At 28.5% G+C, this 23005-nt stretch overlaps 2 pseudogenes; both read left to right on the top strand.

Annotated features, from left to right (window-relative positions):
• LOC131182112 (scopoletin glucosyltransferase-like) lies at positions 1-12394 on the top strand (annotated as a pseudogene).
• A 7408-nt stretch (positions 12395-19802) lies between these two features.
• On the top strand, positions 19803-21333 carry LOC131182511 (scopoletin glucosyltransferase-like; annotated as a pseudogene).
• Positions 21334-23005: the final 1672 nt, after the last annotated feature.

Here is a 23005-nt window from a genome sequence, read left to right as displayed (position 1 = left end):
CAATCAATGGATAGTTTGGGTCATCAGCTGCATATTTTTGTCTTTCCCTACATGGCTCATGGCCATATGATTCCAATAGTGGATTTGGCCAAGCTATTTGCTTTGCGAGGCCTAAAGGCTACCATTATCACCACTCCTCTCAATGCACCTCTTATCTCCAAAACTATCCAAAGAACTAAAGGTTTGGGTGTCGACATTGATATTCGAACCCTTAAATTCCCTCCCGTGGAGGCTGGACTACCAGAAGGATGTGAAAACATGGATTCTATCACTTCCCATAATGGTAGTTTCGAATTGATTTTCAGGTTTAACAAGGCGACAACCATGCTCCAAGAACCTCTTGAAATGCTCCTCCAAGAGTGCCAACCTGATTGCCTTGTTGCTGATTTGCTCTTTCCATGGGCTACCGATGCTGCTGCCAAATTTGGGATTCCAAGGTTAGTGTTTAAAGGCACTTGTTTCTTTTCCTTATGCACCTTAGAATGTATCAGGTTGCATGAGTCGCAGAAGAAAGTCTCCTCGGATTCAAAACCCTTTGTCCTGACTAATGTTCTCGGCGAGATAAAGCTGACAAGAAAACAACTTCCAGATGGTTTGAGACAAGACTTTGATACTGACTATAGCAAATTAATGAGTGAAATTGTAGAATCAGAGTTAAAGAGTTTTGGGATCATTGTCAACAGCTTCTATGAGGTCGAGCCAGCTTACGTTGATTATTACAGGAAGGTCTTAGGCAGAAGGGCATGGCCTATTGGCCCAGTTTCGCTATGCAACAGGGGAATTGAAGATAAAGCACAGAGAGGGAATGAAGCATCTATTAGTGAAAACGAGTGTTTGAAATGGCTTGATTCCAAGAAACCCAATTCTGTTATCTACATATGTTTTGGAAGTATGGTCAACTTCAATGCATCTCAGCTTATAGAGATTGCAAGGGCTCTCGAAGCTTCCAGACAGGAATTCATTTGGGTAGTGAGGAGAGACAAGAAAAATCAAGAAGATTAAGAAGATTGGTTACCTAAAGGATTTGAAGAAAGAATAGGGAGAGGGGGGGGGGGAGGGAGGGGACAGGACTCATAATAAGAGGTTGGGCTCCACAAGTGTTGATTCTTGATCATGAAGCTATAGGAGGATTTTTGACTCATTATGGATGGGGTTCTGTTGACCCCGTGTAGCTCAAAATGAGCATTGATTTTGATGATAACAAAACTCAAAAGAGAATCTATCTAACCCAACTTTAAAGTGATGTGTAGATTCTTTGTCTTATGCATAAAGAACCTTTGAAGTTGCATCTAAGGAGAAAGGATACTCAAAGGCATTTCAAGACAAATCCAAAATGAGAAAAGAACAAGACTATGAAAGCCAAGACTCAAAGAAAAGGTATGAAAGTCATAGAATTAGAGATTGAGTCTTAGGTCTTTTGTGAAAAGAATGGATGAGAATTTAGTCAAATGAAGCTCAAAAATGAAATTCTATTTTCTTATTACTTTTTCTCATCATGACCTTGGACACTACTATTGAAACATTTTTAAGGTCTAAATCATTTTATATTGCAAGTTGAGACATGCAGCTGTTGTCTTAGTTTGCTAACTGGTCTGCTAAAATTATTAGTTTGCTATCTGGTTTGCTAAAATTTTTAGTTTGCTAATGTGTTTGCTAACAACATTAGTTTACTAACCAGTTTACTGACTGCTACCAAAATTTTATTAGTTTACTAAATGATCAGAGCTGCTCAACTTCGCACAAAAGGACAAAATAATGGCCATTTTGTCTTGAGCAGTGTGTATAACGTTCCAAAAGGGTTTCAAACAGTCTAAAATGATTTGGGACTATAAATACATCTTCTTTACTTCATTTACACTTTGATGAAAGCTTACATTTGAACTCCAACTTTGATTTTTCATTTATTGCTTTCATTCAAGAGCCTTAAAGATTTTAAGCTACCATTGGCAAATCAACTCATCTCTTCTTTATAGTTTGATTTGTATTGAGTTAGAGTGCGTGTTAAAACATTAAGTTGCATTTAAGAGAGGTTGTACAAGCACCTATTGAAGCTTAAGAGAGTAAGTGCTTGAGATAGCACTTCTGAAGGTTTCAAGCTACCTTGGTAAAAGCTTGGTGTTGAAAAGTTGTAAAGGGCTTTTGGTCTCTTGCCTTCAAAAGAGCAAATAGTGGAGAGAAGACTCAAAGAGGGTTCTTTGAGAGAGTGGATGTAGGCTAGTTAAGCCGAACCACTATAAAAATCATTGTGTTTGATCTCTCTAATCTTGACCTCCTTACTTTTGTGCAATTTAAATTATTCTTTTTATACATGATATTGAATGTTGGTTGAATAGATTGAATTGATAAACTTGAGGACATATTGAGTGAATTGAGAAATTAGTTGTATATTGTATGATGCATGTTTTGTTATATATTGCCATAAATATTGATTGAGGCTTGAATTGCAACTTAAGAATACATTGTTGAACTTCATATTACTTTCATTATATATAGCGAAGCACTTAGTTGAACAAAGCCACAATTTTTCATTAGGCTACAAGCAATGGCCGAAAAATTGATAAAGTCCAATTCACCCCCCTCTTGGACTATTTTTGGGACAACAAATTGGTATCAGAGCTTGTCTCTCTTGCTTAGGGTGTTACAACCTTAGAGTGATCCATAATGGCTGGTTCATCTAGCAATACTGCCGGTATACCCGCACCATTAGCAGAAGGTTACTCAATCACTAGACCACCACTCTTCAATGGCACTAATTATTTATTTTGGAAAGTAAGAATGAGAAATTTCATACAATCTGTAGATATTAATGCATGGAGAATTATTAAAAATGGTCCACATGTTCCTCAAAAGAATGGTCCAGGAACTACAAAAGTTCCAAAACATGAAGATGAATATGATGACAATGATTGGAAGAAAATTTCTATAAATGCTAAAGCTATTAATATTTTGCATTGCTCACTTGACCTTAATGAATACAATCGTATTTCAGGATGTCAATCTGCTAAGGAAATTTGGGATAAGCTTGAAGTCACCTATGAAGGAACTGATGTCGTCAAAGAGTCTAAAGCAAATCTTCTTATTCGAGATTATGAGCTATTTGAAATGAAGCCAGGAGAATCAATTGCGGATATGAGTACAAGGTTTATAGATCTTGTAAATCTTCTCAAAGCTCTTGGTAAAAGATTTGAGGAAGCTGAACTTGTGAAGAAAATTCTTAGATCACTTCCAAAATCTTGGGAAGCAAAGACAACAGTTATCCAAGATACCAAAGATTTTAAAACATTCACTTATGATGAACTCATTGGTTCTCTCATTGCACATGAGATGGTATATAAGAAGGATGAAGTTGAAAATGAGCAAAAGAAGAAGAAAAGCATTGCTCTCAAGTCAAATAAGGATGAAGATAAGAAGAAAGGAGTTGCATTCAAAGTTGACTCAAGTGACAACTCAAGTGCTTCAAGTGATGATGATGATGAAATGGCTATGCTTGCAAGAAAATTCAAAAGAGCTTTCAAGAAGGGAGGAAGCAAATACAAGAAATTCTTGAAGAAGTATACTCCCAAGGATAAACATTTTAGAGATTCAAAAGAAGAAGTTGTATGTTATGAATGTCACAAACCTAGACATATCAAGCCCAAATGTCCATTACTCAAAAAGAAGAAAGGAAAAGAAGATAGGAGCAAGAAAGCTATGAAAGTAGTATGGAGCAACGGTGAAGAATCTTCAAATGATGAATCAAGTGACAAGGAGACTGCTCACCTTTGTATGATGGCATTTGAAGAGAAAGTCGAGAGTTCACAAAAGGAAGAAGAAAGTGACAATGAGGTAAATTCTTATGAATCTCCTAATGTAGAAGAACTTGAACTTGCATTTGCTAGAGTATATGATGAGTATAGAAACTACAAGAGAAAGTGCACTAAAATGAATTTAGAAATTGAATCATTGAGATCACAAAATATTGGCATGTCCAATGTGTATAAAGAAAATGAATTTTACAAAGGACAAATTGCTTTGTTTAAAGAACTAGATTTACAGTTAAAAATCTCAAAAGAAACTTGTGAAATGCTCATTGAGAAAAATAAAGTTCTTGAAGCTAAAGTAGAGTCTTTGACAAATGATTTGGCAAAATTTACAAAAGGAAAAGAAACTTTAGATGTACTTCTTGGAAACCAAAGAATTTCAAATGAAAAATATGAAATTGGTTTTGATGGTTTCATGAACTATGATAAATACAAGAATCATTTCATTAAAGCATCCACATCCTCTTTGCCTAATGTTACATGTTATTATTGCAATAAAAGAGGTCATATGATTAGTTCTTGTGCACTTAGGAAAGGTCTTCTTAAGGTAAAGAAGGTATAGGTGCCAAAGGGAACCTTACCTAAGGTCACTAACCCCCAAGGACCCAAAGGTGCTTGGGTACCTAAAGCTTAATGATTAAATTTCAGGTTTGTTTCAAAGGGATGAAGGAAAGTGATAAATGGTATATAGATAGTGGTTGTTCAAAGCACATGACTAGTGAAAAGGACAAGTTTTCAAAAATTACAATGAAAGATGGAGGATATGTAAAATTTGGAGATAAAGAGAAAGGAAAAATAATTGGAAATGGCACAATTGGAACCAAACCTTGCATTGAAAATGTGTCGCTTGTTGAAGGTTTGAAATACAACTTGCTAAGTGTAAGCCAACTTTGTGATAAAGGTTTTGAGGTAAAGTTTACTTCTTCTCTATGTACAATCAACAACTTAGAAAATGACACATTGTTCATTGCCAATAGATCTAATAATGTTTACTTGCTTGACATGAATAATTTTGAAACTAATCATGGTACATGTCTAGTATCTTTTGATAACTTTAGTTATTTGTGGCATAGAAGACTGGGTCATGCAAGCATGCATACACTTTCAAAATTGTCTAAGAAAGAACTTGTTAATGGTCTTCCTAAGATTAATTATGAAAATGAATTTCAATGCAGAGCATGTGCACTAGGAAAGCATACTAGAGCATCTTTCAAATCTAAAAATATCGTGTCTACCACTAGGCCATTAGAATTGCTTCATCTTGATTTATTTGGACCCGTAACTCCTACTAGTCTTAGTGGGAAGTCATATGCTTTAGTTATTGTTGATGACTATTCAAGATATACATGGACATTCTTCCTTGCTCACAAAGATGAAACTTTTGAAAAATTCACCTCTTTTAGTAAAATGGTTCAAAATGAAAAAGGTTTTTGCATCTCATCTATAAGAAGTGACCATGGAACTGAATTTGAAAATCATTTATTTGAAAGATATTGTAATAAACATGGAATCAATCATAATTTTTCAGCTCCTAGAACACCACAACAAAATGGGGTAGTAGAAAGGAAAAATAGGACTTTGCAAGAAATGACCAGAACTATGTTGAATGAAAATAATTTGCCAAAGTACTTTTGGACTGAAGCTGTTAATACATCTTGCTATGTGTTAAATAGAGTTTTGATTAGACCACTTTTGAAAAAGACCCCCTATGAGCTGTGGAAAGGAAGAAAATCAAATATCTCATATTTCAAAGCATTTGGTTGTAAGTGCTATATTTTAAATAACAAGAAGGATAACTTGAAGAAATTTGATGCTAAATCTGATGAAGGAATCTTTCTTGGGTATTCAACAAAGAGTAAAGCCTATAGAGTGTTCAATAAAAGAACTTTAGTCATTGAGGAAACTATTCATGTTTTGTTTGATGAGACTAACTCTTCTATCCGAAGGAAAAATGTTTGAGATGATAATAATGAGCAGGTTTTTGGAAAAGAAAATATAATATCAAGTCAAGAAATGGAACAAATTGATGACAAAGATAAAGAAACTCAAGGAGAAACCACAATAGATGTCCATGATGCCAATGAAGATCAAATCAATGAAGAAATGCCAAATTTGGAAGAATTACAAGTAAATGAGCCCTAACATGATGACTTACCTAAAGAATGGAGATTTCATAGAAATCATCCCCAAGAAGACATTATTGATGATCCATCTCAAAGGATGATGACTAGAGCACAATTGAAAAGATATTTTGGTAATGTTGCTTTTGTTTCACAAATTGAACCTAAATGTTTTGAAGATGCTCAAAATGATGAAAGTTGGATTCTTGCCATGCAAGAAGAACTAAATCAATTTGAGAGAAATAAAGTTTGGAATTTAGTGCCTAAACCAAAAGATCATTCAATTATTGATACTAAATGGGTTTTTAGAAACAAAATGGATGAAAAAGGCAATATTGTTAGGTATAAAGCTAGACTAGTGGCTCAAGGCTACAACCAAGAGGAAGAGATTGATTTTGATGAAACCTTTGCTCCGGTTGCTAGAATTGAAGCTATTAGAATGTTATGTGCCTTTGCATGTTACAAGGATTTTATGCTTTATCAAATGGATGTCAAGAGTGCATTTTTAAATGGTTATATTGATGAGGAAGTTTATGTTGCACAACCTCCAGGCTTTGAAAATCATGAGCATCCAAATCATGTCTATAAACTTACTAAAGCTTTATATGGTTTAAAACAAGCTCCTAGACCATGGTATGAGAGGCTTAGTAAATTCTTTTTACAAAATGATTTCCAAAGAGGCAAAGTGGATACAACACTTTTTGTTAAGAAGCATCATAATGATATGCTCATTGTGCAAATTTATGTTGATGATATAATTTTTGGTGCTACTAACGAATCTCTTTGCAAGAAATTTTCTAAGATCATGCAGAATGAATTTGAAATGAGCATGATGGGTGAGCTCACATTCTTCCTTGGACTTCAAATTAAGCAAATGAAAGATGGCATCTTCATAAATCAATCAAAGTACATCAAGGATATGCTAGAGAAATTTAAGATGGAAGATTTGAAGAGCATGAGCACTCCTATGAGTTCAACAATTAAAATGGACAATGATGAAAAAGGTAAAGAAGTAGATACCAAGCTTTATAGAGGTATGATTGGCTCTCTTTTGTATCTTACTGCATCTAGACCAGACATACACTTTAGTGTTTGCTTGTGTGCAAGATTTCAATCATGTCCAAAAGAATCCCATCTAAGTGCAGTTAAAAGGATCTTTAGATATCTCATTGGCACATACTCAATTGGTTTATGGTATCCAAAGTGTGAATCATTTAATCTTGTTGGTTATAGTGATTCTGATTTTGCTGGAAGTAGATTGGATAGAAAAAGTACTTCAGGTACTTGTCAATTTCTTGGTCTTGCACTAGTAAACAAACTTCAGTAGCTTTATCTACAGCTGAGGCAGAATATATAGCTGCTGGTAGTTGTGTTGCTCAAATTTTATGGATGAAACAACAATTGGAAGATTTTGGTTTAAAATATAATCTTGTTCCAATTAGGTGTGACAACACAAGTGCCATAAACTTAATCAAAAATCCAGTCCAACATTCAAGAACAAAACATATTGAGATCATACATCATTTTATTAGAGATCATGTTCAAAATGGAAATATCAAAATAGAGTTTGTTGCCTCTGAAAATCAACTTGCTGACATCTTTACAAAACCACTTAATGAAGAAACCTTTTGTAAAATTAGAAGGGAAATTGGTATGTGTGAACCACTTGCTTAAAATTCAAGTCATAATAATTTCGTGTATTTGCATTTTATTCAATGTGTGTGTGATCTGCTGTGATATAAGTTTGCTGAGAAATCTTTAAAGAACATTAGCTAACTTGTTTGTGTACTCGAGAAATTAGTTTACTAAGTTGTATGCTAATGTTGTGTGACTAAAATTAGTTTGCTATATCATGTACTGTTCAAATTTCAAACCAAAAGGTGATTGTGCTTGAAACTCTCTGCGTGTCCAGTAATGCATTTATCTTTTCACATTTGGTATCACATTCTCAGTGCTGTGTCAGACATGTAGAAATATATATTTGTGCATATAAAGATAGATAGACTTGTTTGAAATAATATATATATATATATATATATATATATATATATATATATATATATATATATATATATGAAAGAAAACAGGTTCAGATAAAGTATACAGGAATAGAAAAGCGTGGGACTCAAGAGAACTTAAATCCTCTGCCACACGAAACCGTCACTCTCTCTCTCCTCTGCATTGGTTCACGACAATACACCTCCAAACCAAACCCATTCTCTCTTTTCGGCAAAATATACCCAAAACCATCAGACCTCTCGTCTTTCATTCACTTACCGAAAAGCCATTGATCGATTTCACCATTTTTTTTTTTTTTTGTCAATGGCTCGTGCTAAACGTAAGTCCCCTGTTGTTGCTGCTGCTTCGTCATCCTCATCAACCTCCGATGATATCCCTGTCGCCGCATTACAAAAGAAATTGAAAGGGAAGAAAAACTTACCTGAATCGAAATCAGCTAGTGCGTCTTCCGACCCATCCAAGGCTGTTGAACCCACTATATCGACGCCAGAAAAGAAAAAGAAGCAAAAAATGCAAGGGATTGATACCCAACGCAAAATGGGCACCGTCAAATCTTCGGGCTCAGTGGATAAAGCACTGCTAGATTGCAAATTTATCAAATGGGAGTACTTTAATCAGGTAAATTTTCAATTCAAAGAACTTTTTGAGTTTCAAGGATGGATGGATGTTTGTGAATGTACAAATGCGTATTACCCTAGACTTGTTCAAGATTTTTATAGGACCTTAAGAACAGTTGATGATGAGGACAAATTTGAGGTTGTTTTGAATGACAGTGTATATGGTGTCTCTGTTGAAATGATAACTACGGCTTTGAACTTGCCTAATGATGGAAATAAAATTTCCACACATAAGGATGTTGTTAGGGTGGCAGGTTTTAATTTGGTTGAGTTTGAAAATGAAGTGTTCCCTGTTAACACTGCCACAAATGAAAAGTCCACTAGCACAAAAGCTTTTCAACATATCAAAATCATTCACAGTATGGTGAACTACATTTTCTGTCCTAAATCTGGTAGCTATGGTTATTTGAGTCACCTGGACATGTGTATTATGTGGCACATTGTTAATAAAGTAAGGATGAATTTGGCTTATTTGATTTTCAAGAACATGTGCAAAGCTTATGGGATTGGAAAACTGCCTTATGCACATCTCTTAACTGCTGTGTTTAAAGAGCTGAATATAAATGTGTCTAAGGAAAGTTCTAGGAATGATTTGATTGTGCTTGGAGAAATTCACTCTGACACTGATGGAAGAAAGAAAAGGTTTAAAAAGGGTGGTTCTTCCTCAGCAAAGGTTGGTTCAAATTCTACAAATGAATTTATGAGTGAGCTTCAAGGGCTAAAAGCTGCTGTTAATGATCAATTTAGTTCAACCCATCAGTCCATTGAACTTTTGAGAAAATTTGTGGATGTGGTTGACTACAAAGTGAGTCACTTGCTTACTCAAAATGAGTAATTAAAAAGGCTTATTGTGGATCTTCAGCAGGCCAAGGAAACTGGTTTCCCAACTAAGGTTGAGGCTGCTACTCAATTCTCTGCTCATAGTACTGGTAAGGGTGAAAGTAATAAGGTTGATGAGTCTCCAGCTGCTGTGGCACATGAAAGTGACCAAGTAGTTGAATCTGAGCTTGCACCTGTAGTAGAAGCCCCTGTTGACCATGCTAGTGAACAGGTCATTGAACCTGAAGTTGGTCCTGCAACTGGTGTACCTACTGAGCATGATAGTGAAAAGGTTGTAGAACCTGAAGGTGAGCTACCTGTTGAACCTCCAAGTGCACCACTGCTGGAACCTGCAACTGCCCCTACGCAGCAGCAGGAAGCCTCTCTAAAGGATCACCAAGCTAGTGCTCCATCTCAACTATCTGCAGCTGCTGCCCCTGCAGCCAAGAAAGGTAGGAAAAGGTCTAAGTCGACTGTGTCAAATCCCTACCAGTCTCTAGCTGCTGCTCTTCAACCACCATCTGATGAAGATGAGACACAGAAGGCTGACAAATTGGCTGACCAAGAATCTCAGCCCCCTGCTGCTAAACCCACCAGGAAGAAGTTGGTGCCTTCCAAATCCACTCGCAAGAGCAAAAGACTTAAATGATTAGCATCTCCTCTGGATTTTTAGTTTCCTATCTGCATGTTTAGTTTACTAGTCTGTTTGCTACTATTGGTTTTAGTTTGCTACTGTCTACCTTACTGCGTTTACATTTGGGCTAACATGATTCTTTTTGGGTCCTTTTCTCCTGTTTCCTTTTTTATTGATGACAAAAAGGGGGAGAATAGGATGGATAGGATGGATATGGATATGTGTTGATGGATATGGATATGTGAATATATGTTTATACTTGTTGATGGATATGGATATGTAAATATGTGTTTTATAGGATGGATATGAATGTGTTGATACTTGTGTTGATGGATATGTGTTTATATTTGTGTTTATACTTGTGACAAATGGAAGTATGTTTATATGCGTATTATGTTTGAGAATATTGTGAATATGCTTTATAGCATAAACTCAGGGGGAGCTTATGTACAGAAAATAGATTTCTTGGAAATTATGTGCATATATTTAGGGGGAGCATTTTCGGCATACTATATTGCTTTGATTCACATACTCACATAAACTTTCACACACTTTTAATTTTTTATTGTTGATTCAATTGACTTTTGTCATCATCAAAAAGGGGGAGATTGTTGACCCGTGTAGCTCAAAATGAGCATTGATTTTGATGATAACAAAACTCAAAAGAGAATCTATCTAACCCAACTTTAAAGTGATGTGTAGATTCTTTGTCTTATGTATAAAGAACCTTTAAAGTTGCATCTAAGGAGAAAGGATACTCAAAGGCATTTCAAGACAAATCCAAAATGAGAAAAGAACAAGACTATGAAAGCCAAGACTCAAAGAAAAGGTATGAAAGTCATAGAATTAGAGATTGAGTCTTAGGTCTTTTGTGAAAAGAATGGATGAGAATTTAGTCAAATGGAGCTCAAAAATGAAATTCTATTTTCTGATTACTTTTTCTCATCAAGACATTGGACACTACTATTGAAACATTTTTAAGGTCTAAATCATTTTATATTGCAAGTTGAGACATGCAGCTGTTGTCTTAGTTTGCTAACTGGTCTGCTAAAATTCTTAGTTTGCTAACTGGTTTGCTAAAATTTTTAGTTTGCTAATGTGTTTGCTAAAAACATTAGTTTACTAACCAGTTTACTAATTGCTACCAAAATTTTATTAGTTTGCTAAATGATCAGAGCTGCTCAACTTCGCACAAAATGACAAAATAACAGCCATTTTGTCTTGAGCAGTGTGTATAACGTTCCAAAAGGGTTTCAAATGGTCTAAAATGATTTGGGACTATAAATACACCTTCTTTACTTCATTTACACTTTGATGAAAGCTTACATTTGAACTCCAACTTTGATTTTTCATTTATTGCTTTCATTCAAGAGCCTTAAAGATTTTGAGCTACCATTGGCAAATCAACTCATCTCTTCTTTATAGTTTGATTTGTATTGAGTTAGAGTGAGTGTTAAAACATTAAATTGCATTTAAGAGAGGTTGTACAAGCACCTATTGAAGCTTGAGAGAGTAAGTGCTTGAGAGAGTAAGTGCTTGAGATAGCACTTGTGAAGGTTTCAAGCTACCTTGGTAAAAGCTTGGTGTTGAAAAGTTGTAAAGGGCTTTTGGTCTCTTGCCTTCAAAAGAGCAAATAGTGGAGAGAAGACTCAAAGAGGGTTCTTTGAGAGAGTAGATGTAGGCTAGTTAAGCCGAACCACTATAAAAATCATTGTGTTTGATCTCTCTAACCTTGATCTCCTTACTTTTGTACAATTTAAATTATTCTTTTTATACATGATTTTGAATGTTGGTTGAATAGATTGAATTGATAAACTTGAGGACATATTGAGTGAATTGAGAAATTAGTTGTATATTGTATGATGCATGTTTTGTTAGATATTGCCATAAATATTGATTGAGGCTTGAATTGCAACTTAGGAACACATTGTTGAAACACATATTACTTTCATTATATATAGCGAAGCACTTAGTTGAACAAAGCCACAATTTTTCATTAGGCTATAAGCAAGGGCCAAAAAATTGATAAAGTCTAATTCACCCCCCTCTTGGACTATTTTTGGGACAACAGGTTCTGTACTTGAAGCTATAACTTCAGGGAAGCCAATGGTGACATGGCCAGTATTCGCTGATCATTTCTACAACGAGAAGTTGGTGAGTGAGGTTTTACAGGTTGGGATAGGTGTGGGCGTTAAGGAATGGGTTGCTCTGCATGGAGAACATGTTAAAAGCGAAGCTATAGAGACGGCAATTACTGAGGTCATGGTGAGTGGCCAAGCAGAAGAAAAGAGGAGAAGAGCAAGGAAACATAATAATCAACATTTACAACGAAACTGTTATATATCGGTTTCACTATTTTATTTTTATTGTGACTTGCATTTATAGTTCTTGCAATTTATTTTTTTCTTTTAAAAACAAATATTACAATAAGTCCAATTATTTATGGTTTACTTATAGTATATAATTAAATTTTGAGCTCAAAGTATCATTACACAATTATTTATGTTAAAAAATTATGCAATTATATTCATTTATAAAAATTTTCAAAATGAATAAATTATGGCAATATTAGGTTGGTTGAGATAAAAAGTGATTTTTACTTTAAAAGTTAAAAAAAAAAAAAGAAACCATTATTTACACATTTAACATGCATTTTTCAACATAAAAATAAAAATTATTTTTTTTTATAAAAAATTACTAATAATCTATTTATTTATCTATAATTTATAAAGTATTAAAAATATATATAATACTATGAATAAGTGAATGAACTTGGGAGGAACAAAATTTCCTTATATGTTTATATTATTTATAATATATATATATATATATATATATATATATATATATATATATATGTAAATTGAAATTTTAGTCCTATTTTAAAAATATTCTACTTATATTAAAAATTCAATTTTATAATTTATAATCTTAATTCTATAATAAAAAAGTACATATTAATTATATATATAAATACTTAAAATTATAAAATTTATTGCTATTTCTCTTCTTCATCTTTCCTTTTTCATTATATTCAATTATATTTAATTTACTTGTATCTTTGCGTTTCATTCATATTTCTATTTATATTGCATTCTTATACTATATTTTATTAATTATATTTATTCTAATTTTATTTTAATTTGTATTAAATTTTTTATATTTATAAAAAGAGTTTGATCAATCATATTTTCATTTGAATTAATCCATTAATTCTAATTCTATTTAATTTGTATCAATCCTATTTTAATTTGATTAAACTATTAATTATAATTCTATTTTAATTTGTATTCAAATAACATGTCTAACATGTCTATAAAAATATCTCTTTTGCTAGTTTTTATGCTTAATTTTCACTATATTTTAAAGCAATTATAGCATTAAAAATCAAGTTTTATTAACAATATCAAAAAAGAAAAAATCAGTTTTTGAAACTTACTAAAATTGATTGTTAATAGCAATGATTTTATAACCAAATTATAATTTTAGTTTTTCTAAACTTAAATAGTTAATTTTTAAAAATTTAACAACCTATTTAAAATCTATTGTTATTAGCAATTATTTTATAATGATTGTTAAATCGATTGCTAATTGATATTAAAAAAAATAAACTTGAATATTCGATTAGCGATTAAGAAATTGATTGCTAAAATCAGTTATTATTAATAACAGATTTAAAAAATTATTTGCTAATATAGGGAATCGGTTGCCAGATTAAGAACTATTTTAACTAACTCCAAAATTTAGCAACTAATTTATAATCTATTACAGAAATTAATTGCTATTAGCAACAGATAAAAGTTGATTGGTTTCTAACAGTTGCTAAAATTAAAGCCTTTTTTTTTTAAGGTTTAAAATTTGCAATCAATTTTTTTGTCGATTAAAAGCCCTTTTTTTTTTTAATTTATAACCAATTTGTGAATTGATTGCTAATAGTAATAAATTTTTGTAAGTTAATGAAATCGGTTGTAATTAGTAACTGATTTTACAACCAATAGGGAATCAATTGCAAAATTTCCTCCAAGAGTTCCCGCCCAACTAATTTTTACAACCGATAGAAATTGATTGTTATTAGCAGCCGATTTTATAACCAATTGTGAATCGGATATAAAATTTTCTGTCAAAAAATTTTTATCTAATTCTTTTAAAAAAAATTAGCAATTGACAATCCATTGCAAAAATAGATTGCTAATTCATAAATATAAATCACTACTTATTTTCTTTTTCCATTACTCATTTTTTTTTCTCTCTTTCTTCTCTTTTCTCTCATTTTTTAAATCATTTTTTACTTTCTTATCTATTTTCTCATTCATCATCTTTTTTTTCTTATTTTTCTTCTTCATCAACTTTTTTTTTCTCATCTATTATCTTTTTCATCATTTTTTTCTTTCTTATTTTTCTTTTTCTTCTTCTTTTTCTTTCTCATCTAATTTCTTTTTCATCCTCTTTTTTTTCTTAATTATATTTTTTATTTTTTTATTATAATTTATTTTTTGTTTGCATTTTTTTTAGTAAATTATTTTTAGTAATAATTAATTTTTTTCTTAATTTTTGTTATAGTATATATATGTCAATTTTTTTACTAATTTGTCTTACAAATATATTTTTATATTTAATTTTTTGTTATTATTTTGACTAATAATTATTAATAGTAATTTGTTTTTATAATATTTTTATATTAATTTTGTAGTACTAATCTTTCATTAATAAATTAATATTTTAGATAATTTTTACAATAATTATTGAGAACTTTTATTTGTTATTTGAACATTTAATTTTTTTTAAATTATAGCAATCGACTTACAAAGCAATTACAAAATTGTTAAACTAAAGGTACCATTTTTTTTACAATTGATTATGTATTGATTACTATTTAGCAATTAATTTTAGTTGCTAAATCGATTGTTAGTAGCAACAGGTAATTTTTAATAAAAAATTTTATTTTTAAAAAAATTTAATTATTTTAATAACTGATTTGGTTTTTGATTGCAATTTGATTTATCAACCAATCTCATTGTAATCGATTTGGTTATTTGCTAATCCACTTTTTCTAGTAAATTTATTGTGCAATGTAAAATTTAAATTTTAACTTTTTATTTATTTTTACCGATTATGTTAATTACACAATAATTTAGATTTTTTTAATATCAATAATGCATGAATGAGGAAGTGAACTTGTGAACAAACAAAAAATATCCTTATATACTTATATTATTTATAAAAAATATATTAACTAATTAAATTAAAATTTTGATACTATTTTAAAAGTAATTCTACTTATAAAGAAAAAATCAATTTGTAATTCTATAATCCTAATCCTAAAAACAAAAAGTTCATATTCAATTTCTTATATTTATAAAAAAAATAATAAAATTATAAAATCTATTACTATTTTTCTTATTCACCTTTCCTTTTTATTATATTTAATTTAATTTTACCTTTATATTTCCTTCCTTATTAGTATTTTCTATTTATAGTACATTCTTAAGTATATTATACGTTGATAATCATGTTTATTTTAATTCTATTTTAATTTGTATTAATCCTATTTTAATTTGGTTAAACTATTAATTATAATTCAATTTTAATTTGTATTCAAATAATATGCCTATAAAATATCTCTTTATTAATTTTATGACTAATTTTCATTATTATCTTTAAGCAATATTATAATATTAAAAATCAAGTTTTATAAACAATTTATTGTGCAAGGTAAAATTTTAATTTTCAATTTTTTAGTTATTTTTATTTGTTGAGTTAATTGCGTAATTAGCATGATTCCAATTGTGTTATATGTAACTAGAAGACTTTTTTTTTGGTCTTTATATTTTTACTAGCGAAATACCGTGTAATGCACGGTAGTATATATATAGAGAGAGCAAAAGAACGAGGAGAAAATTTATACCAGGTTTAATTAGATTATTAAATTATTATTAATTTACAAATATTATTTTTTAATTAAAAAAATTTTAATATTACTATTTAAAATATTAAAACTCTAAAATATTAGCAATAAATTTTAGTTAAATAAGTTGATTTTTGCTCTTAAATCAATCGCTTTAAATGGCTATAAGGTTTTTTTTTATTAGCCATAAGTTATTCTTTGTCTATAATAACAATAATAATTATTATTATTATTATTATTATTATTATTATTATTAAATCATTTTAAAATAATAAAAATAAAATAATATTAAAATAAATTAAAATTTATTAAATAGATAAAAGGGAGGAAAAAAAATTTTTAAGTATTGATTTTTCTTCAAAGTAAACATAGATCTTAATTTTACTACCATTAATGTTTTCAAATTAAAAATTATGGAACATGATAATGTGTAATAATTATATTTAGTAATTATATGTTATAGCTATTTAGAAAATACATAAAAAAATTTAATGTTGATTTTTATTTTTTTTAAAAAAATTAAAAATTAATAGATATACATTACCTTTAATAATTAGAGATGTTTAAAAGAAAATTCAATCATTAGTTTTTCACAAAAATTCAAACATCCCTTATACTTGGTATAATCACAAAAATTCAATTTCTCATCTTAAATTTGTTTTACAAAAATATGAATCACCACATTATCAGGAAGCCAAAATAGAACATATACAAAGTTAGCATATGTGTTTGTTGGGTATGATTAATAAATTAGTCTAATTAACTCTTAATTTTTTTTAATCTTTAATTAAATTGAGCTTTTTATATATTTGTAATAATTAAATAATAAAAGTAATAGCTACTTACTATAGTATTAAAGTGTAATAATTAAATAATTTACAACTTATATATTCATAATTAAGGAATTAATAATTTAATCATAATTTAAATAAATTATATAATTAATTAATAAAAAATAAAGAGAATTTAATAAAATTACTTGGCATATATATATATATATATATATATATATATATATATATATATATATATATAATGAATTATGGAAAAATGAAATAAAATTTTATTTTCATAGTTATAGTAAACAAGAAATTTATATTAATATTCAATTTTTATTATTTTTTAATTTTTTTTTGTATAATTAATAAATAATTAATATTATTACTTTGGTTAATATTAATCTTGTTATATTGTTTTAGTATTATTTAGAAAAAGTTTTAAATTATATATATATATATATATATATATATATATATATATATATATAAAAAATTGAAAATATATTTTTATTAAATGTACATTAAAATTAGATAAATAAAAATAAAACATTAAAGTAAATTAAAATTAATTAAATATATAAAAAATAGAGAAAATGTAAAGTATTTAACTCTATGTGATTACTTTTATAGTATAATTTTAAATTATTTTATTAAATTTAAGATATATAATTATTAAATTTTTATGATCAAATGAAATACTTAAAAATTTGAGAATCATTAAATAAAAATTTTATAAAAATATTAAAATATATCTAATATTTTTAATTAGTCATGAAAATTATAGTAACAATGGTAATAATAAAGATATTTAAAAGAAAATTAGAAAGAGAATTAAATAAAAAATAAAATTAAATATTTAACATAAAATATAATAATTATTATAATTATAAAATATAATAATTTCTAAATAGTAAGTTCTATGTGGCAAAATTAAGAAAAAATATGTTTATATGGCTAACCCTTCTCTTAGAATATAACGTGGCAACACTAAGTGAAAATCTTCCTAGTTATATATATATATATATATATATATATATATATATATATATATATATATATTATTGAATAAATAAATTTAATTTCTAAATTTTAATAATTAAGTTTATTAATTTACATTAATAATAAATAAATTGATTAAATAATTTTATAAAATCCATAAAATAAATATATTATTAAAAAAATATAAATATTTAAATTTAAATTTATTAAAAAATGTATAAAATTTTTTACTTCAACTGCGCGCCAAAAAAAATTCAAATTTCCCTTTCTTTCTTGTCAACCAAACATCTAATTTTAAAGTCAAAATCTCTTTTAAAAATTTTAAAATATCATTAAAAAATATATAAGCATTATTAAAATTATAGATAATATTTTATATGTAAAATAAATAATGAAAGCCACTAAAATAATTAAAATTTTAAATTTAATTTTCCTTATAGATATGAGATTAAAATAATATTATAATGGAGAAACAAAGAAAATCTAAAGCCATTTCTTATAATTTAAATTTTAAATATATGGCTTATATATATATATATATATATATATATATATATATATATATATATATATATATAATTTGAATAATATCTGTAAATTTTTTAATATTACTTTAAAAAATTTTAAAACAGATTTTGATATTAAGATTTAGTTGATTAATGAAAAGAAAGGACAATTTGAATTTTATTTTTTTTATTTAGTTAAAATAAAGGAATTTTTATATATTTTTTCGCACTGTTTCAATTGATTTTATTTTTCTTTGTAACTTTTTTTATACTCTTTTTTTTTTTTCCTAAGCAGCTACCATATACATATTTCAACTATAATTAAAACCAAATTGTCATTAAAAAAATGACATAATTAAAAAATTCAAAAAATGTTTAGAATTTTTTTATCATTAAGCCTTTCAAAATTAATCATTTTTTTTTTAATTTACTTTGAAGATATCAAAGTCAACTTATGCACATTAAGACTCCGTTTGTTTCTTGCCTAGAATATATTTTTTATATTTTTTAATATTTAAGACACTCAGGAAAATGAGTCAATAAAAAATATTTTCCTGATTAATGGAAAAACTAAATCATTTTTAAGGAAAATAACTTCCTATTTTTAAAAGACAAAGAAATCATTTTTTATTTTTTAAATTTTAATAATTTTATTGAAATGTGAAAAATACTTGTACATATATAATATAAATACATATCATTAATTAAACTTTGCAACCAAATAATGGAAATATTTTCATGGAAAACAAATTTTTAGAAAACATATTTCATAAAAAAACATTTTTTCCATATATAAATTATTTCCCACAAAACAAATGGGGCATGAGATTAAAGTTTTTTTCTGAAGTTTTTAGTGATTTTCACAATATAAATCTGATACATTTTAAAATTTTAAAATAGTTTTTTTATTTTCAATGAAATTGAATCTAGTTTATTGATAAATTAAGAGGCTTCCATCTTTACCTTATTAAGTGGGATTATTAGAGAAACTTATTTACATTTGATTTGTTATGGATTCAAAATATAAATATTTAGATTCTATTTATTTAATATATGAGTTAAATATTATGTTTTAGGTTTACGAGAGTAAAGTTTAGATTAAAATTTCTCCAATTATTTAAATCTAAAATACATTATGTTGAGGCAAAAATTTCTTAAATTATCAAAACTTAAATAACAAATAAAAATGAAAATACTTCTTTCCTTCAACGAGATTCTAATTACGTTTTTATAGAAATATAAAATATTTACAGCTAGTACTTAACATATAGGTCTTTTTATATATTTATGTCTTATATTTATAATAAATGAATTATATAATTTTCCCTATTATGGAAGGGGTGGGTAAGAATTTCCACTTCAAGAAGAACGTATCCAATTTAGTACTAGCCATAAAAGCTAGCTTGAAATCGCACATAGAAATATATACAACCAACTGGCCATATATGACCAAAAGCCTGCATGTAAATAACACCTTCATGTGAGTACATTTGGTCATACCAGCATAGAAAAACAAAATCATATCAAACAAAATCCTTCATCTTCATTGATCATTCTCTGTCTCTCTTCTTCTACAGCACCAAGTCTTCTCGGAATTAATCAATCAATGGATAGTTCGGGTCATCAGCTGCATATTTTTGTCTTTCCCTACATGGCTCATGGCCATATGATTCCAACAGTGGATCTGGCCAAGCTATTTGCTTTGCGAGGCCTAAAGGCTACCATTATCACCACTCCTCTCAATGCACCTCTTATCTCCAAAACTATCCAAAGAACTAAAGGTTTGGGTGTCGACATTGATATTCGAACCCTTAAATTCCCTTCCGTGGAGGCTGGACTACCAGAAGGATGTGAAAACGTGGATTGTCACTTCCCATGATAATGGTAGTTTCAATTGATTTTCAGTTTAACAAGGCGACAACCATGCTCCAAGAACCTCTTGAAATGCTCCTCCAAGAGTGCCAACCTGATTGCCTTGTTGCTGATTTGCTCTTTCCATGGGCTACCGATGCTGCTGCCAAATTTGGGATTCCAAGGTTAGTGTTCAAAGGCACTTGTTTCTTTTCCTTATGCACCTTAGAATGTATCAGGCTGTATGAGCCGCAGAAGAAAGTCTCCTCGGATTCAGAACCCTTTGTCCTGACTAATGTTCCGTGAGATAAAGTCGACAAGAAAACAACTTCGGATGGTTTGAGACAAGACTTTGATAATCGACTATAGCAAATTAATGAGTGAAATTGTAGAATCGAGTTAAAGAGTTTTGGGATCGTTGTCAACAGCCTTCTATGAGGTCGAGCCACTTACGTTGATTATTACAGAAGGTCTTAGGCGAGAAGGGCATGGCCTATTGGCCCGTTCGCTATGCAACAGGGAATTGAAGATAAAGCACAGAGAGGAATGAAGCATCTATTAGTGAAAAAGATTGTTTGAAATGGCTTGATTCCAAGAAACCCAATTCATTATCTACATATTTTATGGAAGTATGGTCAACTTCAATGCATCTCATATTATAGAGAATGCAAGGGATCTCGAAGCTTCCAAACAGGAATTCATTTGGGCAGTGAGGAGAGACAAGAAAAATCAAGAAGATGAAGAAGATTGGTTACCTAAAGGATTTGAAGAAAGAATGGGGGGGACAGGACTCATAATAAGAGGTTGGGCTCCACAAGTGTTGATTCTAGATCATGAAGCTATAGGAGGATTTTTGACTCATTGTGGATGGGGTTCTGTACTTGAAGCTATAACTTCAGGGAAGCCAATGGTGACATGGCCAGTATTCGCTGATCATTTCTACAACGAGAAGTTGGTGAGTGAGGTTTCTGATTGGGGTAGGTGTGGGCGTTAAGGAATGGGTTGCTGTGCATGGAGAACATGTTAAAAGCGAAGCTATAGAGACGGCAATTACTGAGGTCATGGTGAGTGGCCAAGCAGAAGAAATGAGGAGAAGAGCAAGGAAGCTTGGAGAAATGGCAAGAAAAGCTGTTGAAGAAGGTGGATCCACATACTCTAATTTGAATGATTTGGTTGAAGAGTTGAGGACTCCCAGGCATCGCCCCTAAGATAAGGGCAATAAAAACATAATAATCAACATTTACAACGAAACTGTTATATATCGGTTTCACTATTTTATTTTTATTGTGACTTGCATTTATAGTTCTTGCAATTTATTTTTTTTTAAAAAAACAAATATTACAATAAGTCCAATTATTTATGGTTTACTTATAGTATATAATTAAATTTCGAGCTCAAAGTATCATTACACAATTATTTATGTTAAAAAAATTATGCAATTATATTCATTTATAAAAATTTTCAAAATGAATAAATTATGGCAATATTAGGTTGGTTGAGATAAAAAGTAATTTTTACTTTAAAAGTTAAAAAAAAAACCATTATTTACACATTTAACATGGATTTTTCAACATAAAAATAAAAATTATTTTTTTTTATAAAAAATTACTAATAATCTATTTATTTATCTATAATTTATAATGTGTTAAAAATATATATAATACTATGAATAAGTGAATGAACTTGGGAGGAACAAAAACTTCCTTTTATGTTTATATTATTTATAATATATATATATATATATATATATATATATATATATATATATATATATATATATATATATATTAACTAATATAAGTAAATTGACATTTTAGTCCTATTTTAAAAATAGTTCTACTTATATTAAAAATTCAATTTTATAATATATAATCTTAATTCTATAATAAAAAAGTACATATTAATTATATATATAAATACTTAAAATTATAAAATTTATTACTATTTCCCTTCTTCATCTTTCCTTTTTCATTATATTCAATTATATTTAATTTACTTGTATCTTTGCGTTTCATTCATATTTCTATTTATATTGCATTCTTATACTATATTTTATTAATTATATTTATTCTAATTTTATTTTAATTTGTATTAAATTTTTTATATTTATAAAAAGAGTTTGATCAATCATATTTTGATTTGAATTAATCCATTAATTCTAATTCTATTTAATTTGTATCAATCCTATTTTAATTTAATTAAACTATTAATTATAATTCTATTTTAATTTGTATTCAAATAACATGTCTAACATGTCTATAAAAATATCTCTTTTGCTAGTTTTTATGCTTAATTTTCACTATATTTTAAAGCAATTATAGCATTAAAAATCAAGTTTTATCAACAATATCAAAAAAGAAAAAATCAGTTTTTGTAACTTGCTAAAATTGATTGTTAATAACAATGATTTTATAACCAATTTATAATTTTAGTTTTTCTAAACTTAAATAGTTAATTTTTAAAAATTTAACAACCTATTTAAAATCAATTGTTATTAACAATTATTTTACAATGATTGTTAAATCGATTGTTAATCGATATTCAAAAAAATAAACTTGAATATTCGATTAGCGATTAAGAAATTGATTACTAAAATCAGTTGTTATTAATAACAGATTTAAAAAATTATTTGCTAATATAGGGAATCAGTTGCTAAATTAAGAACTATTTTAACTAAATCCAAAATTTAGCAACTGATTTATAATCTATTACAGAAATTAATTGCTATTAGCAACAGATAAAAGTTGATTGGTTGCTAACAGTTGCTAAAATTAGAGCCTTTTTTTTAAAGGTTTCAAATTTGCAATCAATTTTTTGTCGATTAAAAGCCTTCTTTTTTTTAATTTATAACCGATTTGTGAATTGATTGCTAATAGTAATAAATTTTTGTAAGTTAATGAAATCGGTTGTAATTAGTAACTGATTTTACAACCAATAGGGAAATAATTGAAAAATA

This window comes from Hevea brasiliensis, chromosome 8 (genome assembly GCF_030052815.1).
Source record: "Hevea brasiliensis isolate MT/VB/25A 57/8 chromosome 8, ASM3005281v1, whole genome shotgun sequence".
Lineage (NCBI taxonomy): Eukaryota > Viridiplantae > Streptophyta > Magnoliopsida > Malpighiales > Euphorbiaceae > Hevea > Hevea brasiliensis.
Note: the sequence above shows the minus strand (reverse complement) of the source record. Positions and strands in the feature narration are given on the sequence as shown.